Here is a 22,941-nt window from a genome sequence, read left to right as displayed (position 1 = left end):
GGGTTTGGGTAGACTCAGGGAGTTGGTGATGGACAGGGAGGCCTGGAGTGCTGTGATTCATGGGGTCACAAAGAGTCGGACACAACTGAGCGGCTGAACTGAACTGAACTGATTGCTAAAACTGCTATCGAAGGGATCCTAGACCCATGATATTTTCTATTATTAAACAGTTGTGTGGTCAGAAATTTGGGAGAAATATGTGTACTATGCTCCCTTCTTGAATATTCTTTTTGTGTGTTAGTGTCTAAAATTTCTGAGAAGTTTGACGACAAATATATTTCTTTAAGTATTCTTAACTCACATTTTCTCAAGCTATAGAATTCTTCTATTTTTGTTTCCCACGACATTTAATGATACCTTGTGGATCTAATTTTCAGGAGAATAAGGTCTGTGCAATGTAAGGAGGACCAATTATTTTCCTGGATGGAAGTGAGTATAGGGGTCTGATCAATGCTGAATGAATACTCATAGATTGCCCATGTTATGAAAGGAAATTCAAGCAATATACTGCTGTTAGTGAGATTGCTGAAAACAAACCACTAATGGATCAGTCCTGCAAAGGGTGGTGGTGAGAGTATGGGTAGGCTAAGTCTGTATGGTTCTTTTTTTAAAAATCATGATAAAATATACATAACATGAAGTTTGCCAATTTAACCATTTTAAGTATACAGTTTAGTGTTATAAAGTGCATTGCATTGTTGTGCAGCTATCACCAGCTAGCTGCAGAACCTTTCCATCATTCCAATCTGAAACTCTGTACCAACTAAACAATAATCTCCATTAATCCCTCACCCATTCCAGCCATCTTCATGAATTTGACTATTCTAGGAATCTCATATAAGTGGAATCACACAGTATTTGTCCTTTTATGTCTGACATTTCACTTCATGTAATGTTTCAAGATGATTCATTTTGAAAAGAGGTGGCCTCAAGTCCAGGAAAACAAAACAAAGAACTGCACACTACAACAGACCCTAGCAAGAATTACTAGCAAAAAAAGAATTACTAGCAAATTGAAATGTAAAGCACCAGCAGATATAAAGGCATGAAAACTTCCCTTGAGAGGACAATCCTCTCAAATATGAAGGGCATGAATGGAAAGTGCATGCTCTCCTGTCATGTATAATAGTTCCTTGGGAGATTGAGTCATACCCTATTATTTTCTGGAGGTTACCATTCAGGCCTTCAAAAGGCTCTGCTTATGTTTAAATATCTAGAGTATATCAAACATCACAGAAGCTGTTGAAGGTACTGAACAAAGTCTGCTATCAGAGAGACAGACTGAAGATCAGGCTTTCATCTGTCCCATATGGTTACTTTCAATTCATAAACAGCAGAATAGAGTCTGATGAGCCTCAGATATCAAAGAGAAACACAACCGTTAGGCTGCTTCATAAGGAAAGATAACAGAAAAATTAAGTGTGCTTGTGGCAAGGAAGAAAAACTGAAGAAAAGAGAAGGTATTAAGGTTTATCTTTCCCTTGTCTCCTGAAATCATATTGTCGCAAGTCCAAATCACAACACACCTAAACAATTGTGAGATTTGCCCAAAAACCTCTCTCCTCCATCCTAACCCCTTACTCCTGCACCTGGTTCTTCCTTCTAAACCTCCGTATCCAGCACCAAATACCCGTACATCTAAAGCATGGACGTGGCAGTTTCCTTCTTTGCTGCAAAATCTCTAATCCTCAAGTGGGTCTCTGTTGTCTAACAGTTAAATTCAACATTCACAGCCCTTAACAATTCAGCCTTTTTTGAGGCCAGGTCAGACATCTGTAAATCAGCAGTTCTTCTTTCCTTACAAAAACCCACCCTCTCAGTGTGTATCATAAACTGCTATTTGATGTGGACGCTTCTGCATTAACCTTTGTGAAGAGAGCAGAGATAAGAAGGCCCTGGGGTCTGCATGGTGAAGTTCACACCCTACATCCTTCTTTATATCCAGAACTGACTGTTGAATTTCTCTGTGCCTTAGTGTCCTTAACAGAAAAACAAAAACATAAGAATGCCATGGGTCATGCAGATCAGGACTGCATGCAGCATTGGACCCTGACCAGTGCCAAGCCAATGCTGACTCTGACTCAGCACACACCATGTGGATCACTCCACATCTTCTATATGACAGAATCAGTGGGAATTAAATAGTAATATGCCAAATGAAAGATTCTTGAGTTCAACACAGGATATCCTGTGAAAATTGAAGATTCCAAAACCATTCGGTTCAGTTCAGTTCAGTCACTCAGTTGTGTTCAACTCTCTGCAACCCCATGAATCACAGCACACCTGGCCTCCCTGTCCATCATCAACTCGCAGAGTTCACTCAAACCCATGTGCATCGAGGCAGTGATGCCCTCTAGCCATCTTATCCTCTGTCTTCCCCTTCTCCTCCTGCCCCCAATCCCTCCCAGCATCAGAGTCTTTTCCAATGAGTCAACTCTTCACATGAGGTGGCCAAAGTATTGGAGTTTCAGCTTTAGCATCAGTCCTTCCAATGAACATCCAGGACTGATCTCCTTTAGAATGGACTCCTTGGATCTCCTTGAAGTCCAAGGGACCCTAGAGTCTTCTCTAACACCACAGTTCAAAAGCATCAATTCTTTGGTGCTCAGCTTTCTTCACAGTCCAACTCTCACATCCATACATGACCACTGGAAAAACCATAGCCTTGACTAGATGGACATTTCTTGGCAAAGTAATGTCTCTGCTTTTCAATATGCTATCTACGTTGGTCATAACTTTCCTTCCAAAGGTAAGTGTATTTTAATTTCATGGCTGCAATCACCATCTGCAGTGATTTTGGAGCCCCCTCCCCCCAGAAAAGTCTGACACTGTTTCCACTGTTTCCCCATCTATTTCCCATGAAAACCATTAACTAATGTTCAAACTGGTTTTAGGGCAGAGGAACCAGAGATCAAATTGCCAACATCTGCTGGATCATGGATAAAGGAAGAAAGTTCCAGAGAAACATCTATTTCTGCTTTATTGACTATCACAAAACCTTTGACTGTGTGAATCACAATAAACTGTGGAAAATTCTGAAAGAGATGGGAATACCAGACCACCTGACCTGCCTCCTGAGAAACCTATATGCAGGTCAGGAAGCAACAGTTAGACCTGGACATGGAACAACAGACTGGTTCCAAATAGGAAAAGGAGAACGTCAAGGCTGTATATTGTCACCCTGCTTATTTAACTTATATGCAGAGTACATCATGAGAAACCCTGGGCTGGAAGAAACACAAGCTGGAATCAAGATTGCCGGGAGAAATATCAATAACCTCAGATATGCAGATGACACCACTCTTATGGCAGAAAGTGAAGAGGAACTCAAAAGCCTCTTGATGTAAGTGAAAGTGGAGAGTGAAAAAGTTGGCTTAAAGCTCAACATTCAGAAAATGAAGATCATGGCATCTGGTCCCATCACTTCATGGAAAATAGATGGGGAAACAGTGGAAACAGTGTCAGACTTTATTTTTTTTGGGGGGAGGGGGGGTTCCAAAATCACTGCAGATAGTGATTGCAGCCATGAAATTAAAAGACATTTACACACAGTCTTAGCAGAGAGTCCCCGCGGTTTCCTGCTTCAACAGTGCTTGAACGGAACCCGGCTGCTCGTCTCCCCCACCCCACCCCAGCCTGCCGCTCAGAGCCAGCCCTCGTCACCACTTGACAGCGCCCTCCGACCGGCCCAAGGTCCCCGCCACCGCTCCAGCGCCGCTCGGCCGTCGCCGCCACCACCACCACCACCGCCCGTTTTCAGCCGCCCACCATGACGACCGCATCCCCCTCGCAGGTGCGCCAGAACTACCACCAGGACTCGGAGGCCGCCATCAACCTCCAGATCAACCTGGAGCTCTACGCCTCCTATGTCTACCTGATCATGTCGTACTATTTTGACCGTGATGATGTGGTTTTGAAGAACTTTGCCAAATACTTTCTTCACCAATCTCATGAGGAGAGGGAACATGCTGAGAGACTGATGAAGCTGCAGAACCAGTGAGGCGGCCGAATCTTCCTTCAGGATATCAAGAAACCAGACCGTGATGACTGGGAGAATGGGCTGACTGCAATGGAATGTGTGCTGTGCTTGGAGAGAAGTGTGAATCAGTCACTACTGGAACTGCACAAACTGGCCACTGAAAAAAATGATCCCCATCTGTGTGATTTCATTGAGACTCATTACCTAAATGAGCAGGTGGAAGCCATCAAAGAATTGGGTGACCACATAACCAACCTGCGCAAGATGGGGGCCCCTGGATCTGGCATGGCAGAGTACCTCTTTGACAAGCACACCCTGGGACACAGTGAGAGCTAAGCCTCAGGCTGGTTTCCCACAGCCACAGGGGTGACTTCCCTGGTCACCAAGGCAGTGCATGCATATTTGGGTTACCTTCATCTTTTCTATAAGTTGTAACAAAACATCTACTTAAGTTCTTTCTTTAGTACCATTCCTTCAAATAAAGTAATTTGGTACCCCCCCAAAAAAAATAAAAAATAAATTAAAAAAAAGACATTTACTCCTTGGAAGGAAAGTTATGACCAATGTAGATAGCATATTGAAAAGCAGAGACATTACTTTGCCAAGAAATGTCCGTCTAGTCAAGGCTATGGTTTTCCCAGTGGTCATGTATGGATGTGAGAGTTGGACTGTGAAGAAAGCTGAGCACCGAAGAATTGCTGCTTTTGAACTGTGGTGTTGGAGAAGACTCTTGAGAGGCCCTTGGGCTGCAAGGATATCCAACCAGTCCATTCTAAAGGAGATTAGCCCTGGGTGTTCTTTGGAAGGACTGATGCTAAAGCTGAAACTGCAATACTTTTGCCATCTCATGCAAAGAGTTGACTCATTGGAAGAGACTCTGATGCTGTGAGGGATTGGAGGCAGGTGGAGAAGGGGACGACAAGGATGAGATGGCTGGATGGCATCACCGACTCGATGGACATGAGTTTGGGTGAACTCCGGGAGTTGGTGATGGACAAGGAGGCCTGGCGTGCTGCAATTCATGGGGTTGCAAAGAGTCCGACACGACTGAGCAACTGAACTGAACTGAATCATGTTGATGGGGTTTCCAAGGTGGCTCAGTGGTAAAGAATCTACCTGAAAATGCAGGTGATGCAGGTGCTGTGAGTTTAATCCCTGGGTCAGGAAGATCCCCTGGAGGAAGAAATGGCAGCTGACTCCAATATTCTTGCTGGAATAATCCTAAGGACAGAGGAACCTGGTAAGCTATAGCCCATGGGGTTGCAAAGAGCTAGATACAACTGAGCACATGAACTAAAATCATGTTTATGATCTATGAGAGGATATAAAATTCTAACCCACTCGCTTTTTGCTTCTAGTGATAAAATTGAGCCAGAAGAAAGAGAGGTATTGATTGGAAAGAAAGGTCAGCTACCTAGGAATGTCTCTTCTGTTTATTTGCATTCTTATTCAAAACCCACACAGTGTCTCTGCAAATTCTTGCATCAGAGAATTATAAACTACACACCTCCTGTGATCAATTACTGTGCTTCCTTACCACAGATGGAGACTGATTTTTCCCTAGGGAAACAAGGTCCCTCTTAAACTATTCCAGTGAAAGTGGACACACTTCAGAGCCACTGAACAACAGAAAGCCACTGAACACATATTATAGTACCTACGTTTCACAAGCAATCACTTTCCCAAACTCATCTCTGGCTTCTGTGATTGTTATTGTTTTGTTCAGGATTGTTAGTCTTTTTATGAATTTAGGTCCACCTTTTCTGTCATGGTTGTTCTATCCCTTGATCTCCAGAAACTTCTCACTTGCCTGGACTTTTTTAGACACATTTTCCACCCAGCCCTTGCATTTTACTCTTGGACCTTCATTAATATAATTGGCATTACTTTGTGGACAGAGGAATAGAGAAAAGTGATCTCTATAAACAAAAGAAGAGTAGAACAAAATCACAAAGGATGTTCTCTGTGTCTCCACAGCATCCTCCACTCTGTGTCTATAATCACCCTGCGTCTACAGCACTCTGTGTCTATAATCACTCTCAAAAGGACCTGCAGAAATCCAGCTGTTACAGTCAAAGGAGACCCTAGTATTCTCCTTTAACTCAAGTTCATTCATTTTGAGTTCCTATCCTAAAAGAATGACACTTTCGTGGTAATTTACTTGCCTAAATTGAATGTGCCTTCACTTACGGCACAAAATCAATGTCTCACAAGGTCTTTGTCTCATTTTTCACTTTAGCAAAACAGGAGGTTGTATTTAGCGGCTTCCAGGAGCTATCAGAAAACATGCAATCAATCAGGATGCTGCATCTTGGAGGAGAAATGTGGGGGACTTTCACTCAATGCATGGCCCAAGGTTCTTTGTTTTTTAATTTATTTATCTTTTATTGAAGGATAATTGCTTTACAAAGTTTTGCGGTTTTCTCTCATACCTCAACATGAATTAGCCATAGGTATGCATATATCTTCTCCATTTTGAAAGTCCCTCCCATTTTCCTTCCCATCTCACCCCTCTAGGTTGATACAGAACCTGTCTGAATTTTCTGAGCCATACAGCAAATTCCCGATGGCTATCTATTTTACATATGGTAATGTAAGTTTCCATGTTACTCTTTCCATACACCTCACTCTCTCCTCCCCTCTCCCCACATCCATAAGTCTATTCTCTATGTCTCTTACTCCACTGTTGCCCTGCAAATAAATTCTTCAGTACCATTTTTCTAGATTCCATATACATGCACTAGAATATGATATTTATCCTTCTCTTTCTCTTACTTCATGCTGTATAATAGTTTCTAGGTTCATCCACCTCATTAGAACTGACTCAAATGTGTTCCTTTTTATGGCTGAGTAATATTCCATTGTGAATATGTATCACAACTTCTTTATCCACTCATCTGTCAATGGACATCTAGGTTGCTTCAATGTTCTATCTATGGTAAATAGTGCTGCAATGAGCAAAGAAATAGATGAAAACAATAGAATAGGAAAGACTAGAGATCTCTTCAAGAAAATAAGAGATACCAAGGGAACATTTGATGCAAAGATGGGCTCAGTAAAGGACAGAAATGGTATGGACCTAATAGAAGCAGAAGATATTAAGAAGAGGTGGCAAGTATACACAGAAGAACTGTACAAAAATGATCTCCACAACCCAGAAAATCACAGTGTTATGATCACTCACCTAGAGCCAGACATCCTGGAATGTGAAGTCAAGTGGGCCTTAGAAAGCATCACTATGAACACAGCTAGTGGAGGTGATGGAATTCCAGTTGAGCTATTTCAAATCCTGAAAGATGATGCTGTGAAAGTGCTGCACTCAATATGCCAACAAATTTGGAAAATTCAGCAGTAGCCACAGGACTGGAAAAGGTCAGTTTTTGTTCCAATCCCAAAGAAAAGCAATGCCAAAGAATGCTAAAACTACTGCACAATTGCACTCATCTCACATGCTAGTAAAGTAATACTCAAAATTCTCCAAGCCAGGGTTCAGCAGTACATGAACCATGAATTTCCAGATGTTTAAGCTGGTTTTAGAAAAGGCAGAGGAACTAGAGATCAAATTACCATCTTCTGGATCATCAAAAAAGCAATAGAGTTCCACAAAAACATCCATTTCTGCTTTATTGACTAGGCCAAAGCATTCCACAATAAAGTATGGAAAATTCTGAAAGAGATGGAAATACCAGACTATCTGACCTGCCTCTTGAGAAAATTGTATGCAGGTGAGGAAGCAACAGTTAGACCTGGACATGGAACAACAGACTGGTTCCAAATAGGAAAAGGAGTACATCAAGGCTGTATATTGTCACCCTGCTTATTTAACTTATATTCAGAGTACACCATGAAAAATGTGGAGCTGGAAGAAGCACAAGCTGGAATCAAGATTGCTGGGAGAAATATCAATAACCTCAGATATACAGATGACACCATCCTTAAGGCTCCTAAAGAGCCTTTTGATGAAAGTGAAAGAGGAGAGTGAAAAAGTTGGCTTAAAGTTCAACATTCAGAAAACTAAGATCATGGCATCTGGTCCCATCACTTCATGGGAAATAGATGGGGAAGTGGTGGCTGACTTTATTTTTTCGGGTTCCAAAATTACTGCAGATGGTGATTGCAGCCATAAAATTAAAATACATTTACTCCTTGAAAAGAAAGTTATGAGCAACCTAGACAGCATATTAGAAAGCAGAGACATTCCTTTGCCAACAAAGGTCAAGGCTATGATTTTTCCAGTAGTCATGTATGGATGTGAGAGTTGGACTATAAAGAAAGTTGAGTGCTGAAGAATTGATGCTTTTGAACTGTGGTGTTGGAGAAGACTCTTGAGAGTCCCTTGGACTGCAAGGAGATCCAACCAGTAAAGGAGATCAGTCCTGGGTGTTCATTGGAAGAACTGATGCTAAAGCTGAAACTCCAATACTTTGGCCACCTGATGCGAAGAGCTGACTCATTTGAAAATACTCTGATGCTGGGAAAGATTGAGGGCAGGAGGAAAAGGGGACAACAGAGGATGAGACGGTAGGATGGCATCACTTATTCAATGGACATGAGTCTGGGGAGACTTCTGGACTTGGTGATGGACAGGGAGGCCTGGCATGCTGCGGTTCATGGTGTTACAAAGAGTCAGACACTTCTGAGCAACTGAACTGAACTGAACTGAAAAATGTGAAACATGGGTCTCTTTCAATTTTGGTTTCCTCAAGATATATGCCTAGCAGTAGGATTGCTGAGTCATATGTTGGTTTTATTCCTAGTTTTTTAAGGAATCTCCATACCATCTTCCATAGTGGCTGTATCAATTTATACTCTGACCATCAGTGCAAGAGTGTTTCCTTTTATCCACACCCTCTCCAGCATTTATTCTTTGTACTTTTTGATGAGGATAATTCTGACCAGTGTGAGGCGATATCTCATTGTAGTTTTGATATGCATTTCTCTAATAATGAGCAATGCTGAGCATCTTTTCATGTGTTTGTTAGTCATCTGTATGTCTTCTTTGGAGACATGTCTATTTATGTCATTTTCCCACTTTTTGATTGAGTTCTTTGTTTTTCTAGTATTGAGTTCTATGAGTTACGTGTGTATTTTGGAAGTTAATCCTTTGTCAGTTGTTTCATTTGTGGTTATTTTCTCCCATTCTGAGTGTTGACTTTTCAACTTGATTATAGTTTCCTTTACTGTGCAAAAGTTTTTAAGTTTAATCAGGTCACACTTGTTTACTTTTGTTTTTATTTCTATTACTCTAGGAGATGGGTCAGAGAGGATTTTGCTTTGATTTGTCATCTAGTGTTCTGCCTATGTTTTCCTCTAAGAGTTTTATAGTTTCTGGCCTTACATTTAGATGTTTAATCCATTTTGAGTTTATCTTTGTGTATGGCATTAGGAAATGTTCTAATTTCATTCTTTTACATGTAACTGTCCAGTTTTCCCAGCACCATTTACTGAAAAGGCTGTCTTTTCCCCCATGATATAGTTTAGCCTCCTTTGTCAAACGAAGGCACACATAGGTGCATGGGTTTGTTTCTGGGCTTTCTATCTTGTTCCATTGGTCTATATTTCTGTTTTTGTGTCTTGATGACAGTAGCTTTGTAGTATAATCTGAAGTCAGGAGGGTTTATTCCTCCAGCTCCAATCTTCTTTCTCAAGACTGCTTTGGCTAATCAGGGTCTTTTGTGTTTCCAGTTGCACTCATGTCACACCCTAGTAAAGTAATGCTCAAAATTCTCCAAGCCAGGCTTCAGCAATATGTGAACCGTGAACTTCCTGATGTTCAAGCTGGTTTTAGAAAAGGCAGAGGAACCAGAGATCAAATTGCCAACATCCGCTGGGTCATGGAAAAAGCAAGAGAGTTTCAGAAAAACATCTATTTCTGCTTTATTGACTATGCCAAAGCCTTTGACTGTGTGGATGACAATAAACTGTGGAAAACTCTGAAAGAGATGGGAATACCAGACCACCTGATCAGCCTCTTGAGAAATTTGTATGCAGGTCAGGAAGCAATAGTTAGAACTGGACATGGAACAACAGACTGGTTCCAAATAGGAAAAGGAGTTCATCAAGGCTGTATACTGTCACCCTGCTTATTTAACTTATATGCAGAGTGCCGGGAGCCGGCATATTGCATATTGAGTGCATATTGCATATTGCATATTGAGTGCAGCACTTTCCACAGCATCATCTTTCAGGATCTGGAATAGCTCAACTGGAATTCTATCACTGCCGGGAGCCAGCGTAAGGAACTCCGCCCATGACAAAGGTCATGAGGAAGGAGGCTCGGCATACGCAAAGGTGGGATCGAGCCTCAGGAGTCCCCCATCTACCCCCAAAACCAGAGTCTGCCTACTTTCTGCTTTGTGCTTTCACCTACACCTCTGACTTTATGGGGGGCTGTCCCCCACTACCTCTCTCTGAAAAAAGGGTTAGCTTACAGCTCCAGTTAATAATTCCTGGGTGTGACAGTGTTTCAACCTACAAACTCCTTTGGAAATCCTCTAGCCTGCCTGAATAGGTTTTTCCGGCCACATGTGATTGTTCAGAGCGTCCCAACTGTGAGAGGCAGAAGATGTTCTAAACTGTCTAACACAGATTCTTTTGAGTAGTTAAAAGATTGATTAGAAATTGTATTGGTGAAGGAATTTTCACTTCTTGGGCCAATGTTTGCTGCTAAGTTTCCATATCCCTTATCTGCTGTGTCCCTGGCAGTGTATTGATTAATATAATTGGTGTAACTAGTAGCTTCAATGTTTGTAACCTGGGACCCTTGAGTTAATTCTTTTTCTTGTTATAGCCCTGTTGCTCTGTAGGAATGCAACTTTATCTAATGCTTTTTGGAGGCTGGCGCCTGACTTTAGAATAATCACCTTTAGAGAAAAAGGCCTCCGGGCCAGAAGATGATGCAAATCACCTAAACTTTTGCATATGATAAGTTTGCAGGAAGAAAGCCTGGCTTGCTGCATGACTCTACCCCTTCCCCCATTATCCTCTATGCATAACTTAAGGTATAAAAACTACTTTGGAAAATAAAGTGCGGGCCTTGTTCACCGAAACTTGTTCTCCCCGTGTGGTTCTTTCTCTTACCTTCTGGCTGAATTATTCAGCCTCTCTTCTCCACTGAATTTCCTCACTGAGCTATCCTTATTTCAGCCTCGTTTCTCCACTGAATTTCCTCACTGAGCTATCCTTATTCCATTACTCTTTATATCCTTAATTAAAGTTTAATTAAGCAGTTGTTTCCTGATCCTCGGCGACGCCATCCCTGCTTCGAATTCCCTGGATCCCCCGGGGCTGGACCCCGGCAGCAGAGTACATCATGAGAAACGCTGGACTGGAAGAAACATAAGGTGGAATCAAGATAGCCTGGAGAAATATCAATAACCTCAGATATGCAGATGACACCACCCTTATGGCAGAAAGTGAAGAGGAACTAAAAAGCCTCTTCATGAAAGTGAAAGTGGAGAGTGAAAAAGTTGGCTTAAAGCTCAACATTCAGAAAATGAAGATCATGGCATCTGGCCCCATCAATTCATGGGAAATAGATGGGGAAACAGTGGAAGCAGTGTCAGACTTTATTTTTCTGGGCTCCAAAATCACTGCAGATGGTGACTGCGGCCATGAATTTAAAAGATGCTTACTCCTTGGAAGGAAAGTTATGACCAACCTAGATAGCATATTGAAAAGCAGAGACATTACTTTGCTAAGAAATGTCCGTCTAGTCAAGACTATGGTTTTTCCTGTGGTCATGTATGGATGTGAGAGTTGGACTGTGAAGAAGGCTGAGCATCGAAGAATTGATGCTTTTGAACTATGGTGTTGGAGAAGACTCTTGAGAGTCCCTTGGACTGCAAGGAGATCCAACCAGTCCATTCTGAAGGAGATCAGCCCTGGGATTTCTTTGGAAGGAATGATGCTAAACCTGAAAGTCCAGTACTTTGGCCACCTGATGCGAAGAGTTGACTCATTGGAAAAGACTCTGATGCTGGGAGGGATTGGGGGCAAGAGGAGAAGGGGACGACAGAGGATGAGATGGCTGGATGGCATCACTGACTCGATGGGCATGAGTCTGAGTGAACTCCGGGAGTTGGTGATGGACAGGGAGGCCTGGCATGCTGAGATTCATGCGGTCGCCAAGAGTCGGACACGACTGAGCAACTGATCTGATCTGATCTGATGAATTGTGAAATGTTTTGCTGCAGTTCTATGAAAAATGCCATTGATAATTTGATAGTGATAACATCAAATCGAAGATTGCCTTTGGTTGTATAGGCATTTTCACAATATTGACTCTTCCTACTCAGGAATATGGAATATCTCTCCATCTGTTTATGTCATCTTTGATTTCTTTTGTTAGTGTCTTATTATTTTCTTTGTACAATTCTTTTTTCTCCTTAGAAAATTTATTCCTAGATATTTAATTATTTTTGTTGCAATGGTGAATGGGATTCGTTCCTTAATTTCTCTTTCTGATATTTCATTGTTAGTATAGAGAACTGCAAGTAATTTCTGTGTATTGATTTTGTATCCTGCAACTTTGCTAAATTCACTGAATAGTTTTAGTAATTTTCTGATACTATCTTTAGGGTTTTCTATGTATAGTATCATGTCATATGCAAACAGTGAGAGCTTAGATTCTTCTTTTCTGATATGGATTTCTTCTATTTCTTCTCTGATTGCTGTGGCTAGGACTTTCTGAAATATGCTGAATAATAGTGGTGAAGGTGGACAGTCTTCTCTTGTTCATGATCTTAGGGGTATTGCTTTCTGTTTTTCAAGATTGAGAATAATGTTTGCTGTAGGCTTATCATATATGGCCTTTACTATGTTGAGGGAGGTTCCTTCTATGCCAATTTTTTGAAGTTTTAATCATAAATGGGTGCTGAATTTTGTCAAGGCTTTTTCTGCATCTATTGAGATGATCATATAGTTTTTATCTTTAAATTTATTAATATGGTGTGTCACATTCATTGATTTCTATATACTGAAGAATCCTTGCATCCCTGGAATAAACCCAACTTGATCACGGTGTATGAGCTTTTTGATGTGCTGCTGAATTCTGTTTGCTAAAATTTTGTTGATGACTTTTGCATCTATGTTCATCAATGACATTGCCCTGTAGTATTCTTTTTTTAATGTTGTCTTTCTCTGGCTTTGCTATCAGGGTGATGGTGGCCCCATAGAATGAGTTTGGAAGTGTTCCTTCCTTGGTAATTTTTTGAAAGAGTTTTAGAAGGATAGGCATTAGCTCTTCTATAAATGTTTGATAGAATTCCCCTGTGAAGCCATCTGGTCCTGGGCTTTTGTTTTTTGAGAGATTTTTTATCACAGCTTTAATATCAATGCTTATAATTGGGTTGTTCATAATTTATATTTCTTCCTGGTTAAGCCTTGGGAGATTGAACTTTTCTAAGAATCTGTCCATTTCTTCCAGGTTATCTATTTTTTTGCCATATAGTTGTTCATAATAGTCTCTCATAATCCTTTGTATTTCTGCATTATCTGTTGTAACCTGTCCTTTTTCATTTCTAATTATGTTGGTTTGATTCTTCTCTCTTTTTTTCTTGATGAATCTGTCTAAAGGTTTTTCAATTCTGTTATCTTTTCAAAGAACCAGGTTTTACTTTTATTCATCTTTACTATTGTTTCTTTCTTTTTCATTTATTTCTGCTCAGATCTTTATGATTGCTTTCCTTCTACTAACTATGGGTTTTTTTTTTTGTTCCTTCTTTTACAGTTGCTTTAGATATAGTTAGGTTGTCTATTCAATGCTTTTCTTGTTTCTTGAGGTAGGATTGTATTGTTATAAATTTCCCTCTTAGAACTGCTTTTGCTACATCACATAGGTTTTGAGTTGTCGTGTTTTTATCATCACTTATTTCAGGATTTTTTTTTTTAATTTCCCTTTTGATTTCTTCAGTAACCTGTTGGCTATTTAGACACTTGTTGTTTTATCTCCATGTGTTTGTGTTTGTTACAGTTTTTTTTCTTGTAATTTATGTCTAGTCTGATAGCATTGTGGTCAGAGAAAATGCTTGATACAATTTCAATTTTTTTAAATTTACTGAGGTTTTATTTGTGACCCAAGATGTGGTCTATCCTGGAGAATGTTCCATGTGCACTTAAGAAGGTGCATTCTTCTGCATTTGAATGAAATGTCTTGAAGATATCATGATATCCATCGCATCTAATGTATCATTTAAGACTTGTGTTTCCTTATTAATTTTGTTTTGATGATTTGTCCGTTGGTGTGAGTAGGGTGTTAAAATCTCCTACTATTATTGCGTTACTGTCAATTTCTCCTTTTATGTCTGTTAGTGTTTGTCTTATGTATTGAGGTGCCCCATGTTGGGTGCATAGATATTTGCAATTGTGATGCCTTCCTCTTGGATTGATCCCTTAATCATTATGTATTGTCCTTCCTTCCTTATCTCTTGTAATCTTCTTTATTTTATGGTCTATATTGTCTGATAAGAGTGTTGCTACTCCAGCTTTATTTTGCTTCCATTTTGCATGGAATATGTTTTTCCATCCTTTCACTTTCAGTCTATATGTGTCTTGAGATCTGAAGTGGGTTTCTTATAGACAGCATATATATGGGCCTTGTTTTTGTATCTGCTCAGCCAATCTGTGTCTTTTGGTTGGAGCATTTAGTCCATTTACATTTAAAGTAATTATTGATATATGTGTTCCTATTGTAATTGTCTTAATTGTTTGGGATCGATTTTGTAGATTTTTTTCCTTTTCTTTTATTTCTTTTTTTTAAATATAAATTTATTTATTTTAATTGGAAGCTAATTACTTTACAATATTGTATTGGTTTTGCCATACATCAACATGAATCTGCCATGGGTATACACGTGTTCCCCATCCTGAACCCCCCTCCCACCTCCCTCCCTGTAATCTCCCTCTGGGTCATCCCAGTGCACCAGCCCCAAGTATCCTGTATCATGCATTGAACCTGGACTGGCGATTCAATTCATATATGATATTATACATGTTTCAATGTTATTCTCCCAAATCATCCCACCCTCTCCCTCTCCCACAGAGTCCAAAAGACTGTTCTATACATCTGTGTCTCTTTTGCTGTCTCACATACAGGGTTATCATTACCATCTTTCTAAATTCCATATATATGCATTAGTATACTGTATTGGTGTTTTTCTTTCTTTCTTACTGCACTCTGTAAAATAAGCTCCAGTTTCATCCACCTCATTATATCTGATTCAAATGTATTCTTTTTAATGGCTGAGTAATACTCCATTGTGTATATGTACCACTGCTTTCTTATCCATTCATCTGCTGATGGACATCTAGGTTGCTTCCATGTCCTGGCTATTATAAACAGTTCTGCGATGAACATTGGGGTACACGTGTCTCTTTCAATTCTGGTTTCTTCAGTGTGTATGCCCAGCAGTGGGATTGCTGGATCATAAGGCAGTTCTATTTCCAGTTTTTTAAGGAATCTCCACACAAAGAAATAAAAGGAATCTAAACTGGAAAAGAAGAAGTAAAACTCTCACTGTTTGCAGATGACTTGATCCTCTACATAGAAAACGCTAAAGACTCCACCAGAAAATTACTAGAACTAATCAATGAATATAGTAGTTTAAGGATATAAAATCAACACAGAGAAATCCCTTTCATTCCTATACACTAATAATGAGAAAATAGAAAGAGAAATTAAGGAAACAATTCCATTCACCATTGCAATGAAAAGAATAAAATACTTAGGAATATATCTACCTAAAGAAACTAAAGACCTATATATAGAAAACTATAAAACACTGGTGAAAGAAATCAAAGAAGGCACTAATAGTTGGAGAAATATATCATGTTCATGGATCTTTCATTTCTTGATTATGTAAGTCCCTTTAACATTTGTTATAAAGCTGGTTTGGTGGTACTGAATTCTCTTAATTTTTGCTTTTCTGAAAAGCTTTTTATTTCTCCATAAATTTTGAATGAGATACTTGCAAAGTACAGTAATCTTGGCTGGTGATTTTTCCCTTTCAGTACTTTATAGCCTGCCATTCCCTTCTGGCCTGCAGAGTTTCTACTGAAAGATCAGCTCTTAAACATACGTTGTTTTCCTTGTATATTACTTGTTGCTTCTCCCTTGCTGCTTTTAAAATTCTTTCTTTGTGTTTAGTCTTTGTTAGTTTGATTAGTATGTGTCTCGGTGTGTTTCTCCTTGGGTTTATCCTGTATGGGACTCTTTGTGCCTCTTTGGCCCAGGGTTCTTTCACAAGTACTAATGATTCTTTTACTGGAACCTTTCTCACCAGCTCTTGAACTCATAGCCAGGAAAATTCCACTAGCATTGGATTGAAGTTTGACTCTCTTGCCTAACTCAAGTATCCTAGAGGGTTCAGGGATCATCTGAGCAACTCAAGCTAAAAACTTGGAAGACTGAACATAGATTGGGATGTTGGGTGTTAGAGTAATTGTACACCCAAACTCATCACACTTGGCAATTAGGATCCCATCTAAGAGTACATATCATAAGTGACTTCTCCAATTACTTTCTACTCCCTCTTATCTTTGATGCATCTTTTTTATCTTTCTAATTTTAAGAATTTAGTCATAATTGTCTAATATGTATCTATTCAAATAAATACTTTCCAGATGACCTAACCTTGAATCCCTTCATGTTTTCTTAAATAGCAAAATTTTGTAATAACCCCCTTAACAATATAACTAACATATTAATATATATATTGCACACATAAAATATATTATATAGTATTATGTATTATTAATATATCGTTAATGTATTAATGTTAATTAATTATATTACTAATATTATATAACAATTAATGTTCTTTGTGGGCTTCCCAGATGGTAAAGAACCCACTTGCCAATGCAGGAGACATGAGAGACGTGGGTTTGGTCCCTGGGTTGGGAAGGTCTACTGGAGGAGGGCATGGCAACCCACTTCAGTATTCTTTTCTGGAGAATCCCCATGGACAGAGGAGCCTGGAAAACTACAGTTCATATGGTTGCAAAGAGTCAGACACAACTGAAATGACCTGGCATGCATGCATGCAATGTTCTTTGTATGGCTTCCCTCTAAATTTGATCCAATAATAATCCAATATATGATAAAAATTCAAAGCAACATCAAAAAATAAAAGAATTTCTGTTTGATTTTATAAACAATCAGTCAAATTAAAGTCTCTATGTTCCCTTTCTCTGATTTATCTTCCAAGGAGGATTTAGCTGTCTTGGTGAAACAACCACTAACTAAGATCTTATCTTATTTAAGAGTCTCCATATAAGTTTTTCCAGTGGTCATGTATGGATGTGAGAGTTGGACTGTGAAGAAAGCTGAGTGTCGAAAAATTGATGTTTTTGAACTGTGGTGTTGAAAAAGACTCTTGAGAGTCCCTTGGTCTGCAAGGAGATCCAATCAATCCATTCTGAAGGAGATCAGCCCTGGGTGTGCTTTGGAGGGAATGATGCTAAACCTGAAGCTCCAGTACTTTGGCCACCTCATGTGAAGAACTGACTCATTGGAAACGACTCTGATGCTGGGAGGGGTTGGGGGTGGGAGGAAAAGGGGATGACAGAGAACAAGATGGCTGGATGGCATCACCGACTCAATGCACATGAGTTTGGGTGAACTCCGGGAGTTGGTGATGGACAGGGAGGCCTGGCATGCTGCGATTCATGGGGTCACAAAGAGTCGAGCATGACTGAGCTACTGAACTGAACTGAACTGATAAGCTCCCAAATTACAAAAATATATGATCTTTGGATATCCATTATAAAAGAAAAAAGAGCAATATAAAAGAGTTTTGATTGAGTTTGAGGTGAAATGATGGTGCTGCTAACTGATAAAGATTGCATTCCATCTGTACCCTTCCCTACCTGTTCTCTTACAGATTTATGACTCCTGAAATCTTGCTTCTTTCAGTTTTACCCCTGTATTTTGTGCCCCAGTGAACAGCCATCTTTGCTAGAGCTGAAATGTCATTATGATGGATCACAACCAGACACTCCATTTCGGGGGCTGGATGCCTGGGCTCTGTCATTATATGCATATTTGCTTTTCACTGAATATGGAGAGATAAATAAGGGAGATGAAATTATACATTGTTTTATATTCTACTTTAAGTAAATGAGTGTATAGCCTTATTAGAATTGGGGTCAGATACCACGAGACTTCATGCTCCCTGTGTTTTGGAACTGAGACAGTAAGGCCCCCCTAAACACTACTCTAGCCTTCCTCTGGATTTTCAGATGCTCAGTGGTACCTAAAAAACACTTAAGGCCCTGTGACTTAACTATTTAAGATTTGTTCACATCTTGCTTGAACCCCTTACTTACTCTCATTCTCCTACAATTCACCCAGATCCTGTTCCAAAGATGATTTCTTGAATTCATCTCAGGTGGCACCATTTCTGTCTCCAGCAGGAGCCCACAGGGAATGCTTAGCACATCTGCTTTATCTCTGGTGAATATCAAGTCATATTTCAATGTATAATAGTGAGAAAGACTTCATATAGAGTAGTTATATAGACTACTATCCTATGCTACTACTACTATAGAATTCAGGTGTAGCTCCATTTGAGTTCTGAGAGGCTACATCAAGAGAGCAAGCCTTTCAGAAGATAAATATGGAGCCTGCAAAGCTATTTGTGACTTAGCCTCAGAGGCAGCAGAACACCCTTTCTACCTCATCTATTGATCAAGCAGCTCACCAACACCAGCTCAGATATAAGTGAAGAAAACTAGATTCCACCTCTGGATGTGAGGAGCAGCATGCAATTTGTGCAGGAATAATTGATGGTGATTGTCTTTAGACTCTTTATCATAATAAAAAAAACAAGGTATATAGTCTCAAAACCTCCTTCTAGTAGGAAAAACACATGAGACACTATCTTAACCAAATAATTAATGTTAATATCACTATGAAGTATTCAACATTACTCCATGTTCCAACTCAAAAAGCATAGACTCTGTCTAATATTTTTAAATAATTTTATTTATTTATTTCTGGCTATGCTGGGTGTTCATTGTTTTTCTCTAGTTGTGGTGAGTGGGAGCTACTATCTCTTTGCACTGGCTTCTCTTGTTATGGAGCACAGGCTCTAGGGCACACAGGCTTCAGAGGTTGCAACACATGGAGTCAGTGGTTGAGTTTCTCTAGCTCTAGAGCACAGCCTCAATAGTTGTGGTGCATAGGCTTAGTTGCTCCATGGCATATGGGATCTTCCTGCATTGGCAGGTGGATTCTTTACCACTGGATTCTTTACCAGGGAAGACAACCCTTGTCTAATATTAAAGAAATATCAAACAAATCTCAACTAAGAAATGTGCTCTTCAAAGTCAAATTATAAAACACAAAAATAGCTAAGGGACTGCTCCAGCTTATGGACTAAAGAGGGACGACAACTAACAGAACATGTTCCTGAGTGAATCTTGGGCCAGGGACTTCTTTTTCATTTTTTTTTTCCTATTGCTATAAGGTAAATTATTACAAAATAAGCAAAATTTTAATATGCCTTTACTTAAGATGGATGCATTGAATCAATGTTAGTTTTCTACTTTTTGTAATCATACTGTGGCTATTCAAGATATAGGAAGGACACAGTGATGTGGTGGTGGTGGTTTAGCTGCTAAGTCGTGTCGGACTCTTGTGAATCCATGGACGGGCCCACCAGGCTCCTTGGTCCATGGCATTCTCCAGGTAAGAACACCGGAGTTGGTTGCCATTTCCTTTTCCAGGGAATCTTCACAACCTGAGAATCGAACCCAGGTCTCCTGCATTGCAGACAGACGATTTACCAACTGAGCTATGAGGGAACCCCCAATCCATGAGGGCTTCCTTCATGTATCCCTATGAAGGAATACACAATGACGAATTTAGGAGTAAAGGGTCTTTATGTGTACAACTTACTCTTAAATGTTTCAGAAATAATGACAATAATAGATAAAGCAAATATGGTACAATAAAAACATTTAGGGAGTTTTTGTACTATTTTTGTGAACTTTAAGTCTGAGATTATTACAAAATGCAAAGCTATACACAAAACAAGCAAAGACACAAGCAGATCAAGCATACCAGAGAATTAAAAATGGAATCAAAGAATAAACTATTGATGCATAGGGAAAATTTTTATTAAATAAAATTTCATGAAATAGCAAAGCACACAAAGTCCAAAATCAGCAGTTTTCTGAGGAAAATTTTTGCAGCACAAATGACAGGAAGCCCAAATTTTAATTTAAAAGAGAAATCACAATCAAACTGTAAAATAATAGCAGTACTAAAGAAAATTAAGCAAAATTCATAAGCAGGTGTTTCACAAAACTAGCCAAACAAGTAGTCAAACAAGTAGCCAAAATAGGTAAAGCAAAGCTCCAGGACTTCCGCTTAATTTTCCTGAGCTGAAGGCATATCATTTTCTTCATCCTTCCCCAAATTCCTACTAAAATTGCCTTGGAGAGTTTTTTATGAAGGCACACATTTGTAAAGCCAAAGGGACCATGAGATGAGAACACAAAAGACCACAGAAATCACAAAATTTTAGAACCAAGAATGCAGACAGGAAAATGGTAAATGAGTTAGATTTGAGACATCTAAAAATTCAGTGCCTATGGGAAGCAGCAGGTGGAGTTGAGGCAATAAAGAGGAATCAAGCTTATTTGCTTTGCCCTGGAGAGACTCAAGAGGTGAGGCACCAGATGCTACTAAAAGTGGAAATGCAGGGCAGACATGAAATGAAAATCATCCTATTTACCAAGCACACCTGTCTGGAAAATAGTGTGAGATAAGAAAGCCAAAATGCTCATCTTCATGAAGTTCATCTAATTCTTCTAATAGGGAGCATACATTCTAATTCACACACACAAACACACAGACATGCACACACACAAAGTCATAAGGTTTGTGGGAAAAAAATCAGAACACAGGTATGTTGTTGGGGGGAGGAGTATGTTTTCAAGTATGATTATCAGGAAATCCATTACTGAAAAGGTGCCATTTGAGCAAAAACTGAAGGTGTTGAGGGGCCAATTAGGTGAGGATATGGTCAAAGACATTACAGTAAATATAAATGCTTGAATTGGAACTGTCCCTGGCTTGCGGGGACTAGTTTAGGGAGAAAGTGTTAAGAATAGGCATTAGGAGATAGGAAAAATCTGACATTTTTGTAAGGTTTTTGGAATAAGACCAGGAGACTTTGGAGTATCTGAAGCTGAGATCTGGAGAATAAACTGAAAATCATTTTAAAAGAGCAGTCTGACTCCCAGAAACTGTTCCTCTTCCAACACAGCAACAGTGGAAAATAAGAGGTTTGCATTCTTGAAAAGTTTGAACCACAGAGCATCTAGTTCCAAAGACACAACTGATAGAGCAGAGCCCTGACTTAGCAGTGGAGTACTGAAAGCCCACTTACCAGGAATTTCTGCTCACCACATCCTCTGCTCAAACCCTGCTCCCCCAGAATGTTGGCCACCCAGCAACACATGGAGAATTTCTGTTTGGGAAAACTGACTCACCTGAGAAAAAAGAGCCCCAGGCTGACATTTGGCAATCTTGCAGTGATGTGCTGTTTTTTCCCAACACCTCCCCCCAACCCCCCCCCCCCCCCCCGCCCACTGCTGCCGACAGACCCCACAGCTCTGCTAGAGCATCAGGTCAATACAAATGTGATCAGCCAGTTACAAGATATTTGTGAAAATTTTCCAACACAAGGGAGAGACTAAAATAAGTAAATCAAAATATCTCAAAGGAAGTGGAGACAATACCTAGTACTGTAGGTAAAAACAAACAAACAAAAAGACCTTTTAAAAACCTATAATTAATATTCTCAGACGTGGGGAAAAAGTGATTGTAACTATGAGAGAACAGGCTGCTATCAAAAAAGAATATCTAGATGTAGGGTGATCACCATTCTGATTTGTCTAGGACTGCCTCCATTTTAGCACAGAATGTTCCCCACCCCAGGAAACCTACAGTCCCAGGTAAAGCAGGATGGTTGCTGACCCCACTATAAAAGGAAGAAGCTCTATTAAAGATAAGATAGCAGCAATATGAGGTGAGACTAGAAAACTGCATAATCCCACAGACTCACTGAATCACTTTATATGCCTGATTTCTTCTCTTCCTTCCCAGTCTTTCTTGTTTTGACACCAGAAAAGCAGCTAAGGGATGATGCAGAAGTTCATTAAATAGTTGATAAGATCCTGACCTCAGGTAATGAAAGTAGAAAAAGAAAGGAAGGAGCCAGGTGATGAGATAACTAAGAGGTAGAATTCAAGGAAGTAGAATCCAAGGGCTTTAGAATTTCAGAGGGAGGAAAACACCTCAAAGACCATCTGATTCAATCTTCTTTTCATACAACCTCATGCCTGCTTCACAGAAATAGTAGAGTACAATACCTTTGTTAAATAAATTAACAAATGAATGAGAAATAAGACCCAGAGATTCAATGACTCCACTATTGACTGTCATACCTGGCATAGGAACATAAACCTCCCAACCCGTAAGTCAGCACTCTCTTTGTTATGACACTGATAAAGTACAACAAATGACTAAAACATTATTTGAACATTATTTTAGAACTGTGGCATGATTCATCTCATTTTCATCCACAATCTCATTTATAATGTGACACATAGAATCAATGCATTTTAAAAGAGTTATGACAGCAGAAATTAGAAACCAGAGGATTAGAAAATAAAGTTGAGAATGTAAAGAGGGTGTAGAACAAACAAAGATTAAAAATAAAAGAGAAAAATTAAAAATGAAAAATATGTCTAATAAGATTACTATTGTGAATAAAAGGGATTCTTAAAAGAGACAAAGTTAAAAAAGAGAAAGGGAAATTATCAAAGAACTAAACAAGAACATTTTCTAGAATAGAAAGACTGAAAGGGCTCACTGAGGGCCCAAAACAATATTGGAAGAAAAGAAGGCAGCCAGGGACATTGTCAAGAGTGTCCGGAGATGTAATCCCTAA

The 22,941-nt window shown here is 39.5% G+C and overlaps 1 pseudogene; it reads left to right on the top strand.

The window, feature by feature from the left end:
* The first annotated feature begins 3,685 nt into the window (after positions 1-3,685).
* On the top strand, positions 3,686-4,476 carry LOC133249191 (ferritin heavy chain-like; annotated as a pseudogene).
* Positions 4,477-22,941: the final 18,465 nt, after the last annotated feature.

Source organism: Bos javanicus, chromosome 6 (assembly GCF_032452875.1).
Source record: "Bos javanicus breed banteng chromosome 6, ARS-OSU_banteng_1.0, whole genome shotgun sequence".
Classification (NCBI taxonomy): domain Eukaryota; kingdom Metazoa; phylum Chordata; class Mammalia; order Artiodactyla; family Bovidae; genus Bos; species Bos javanicus.
Note: the sequence above shows the minus strand (reverse complement) of the source record. Positions and strands in the feature narration are given on the sequence as shown.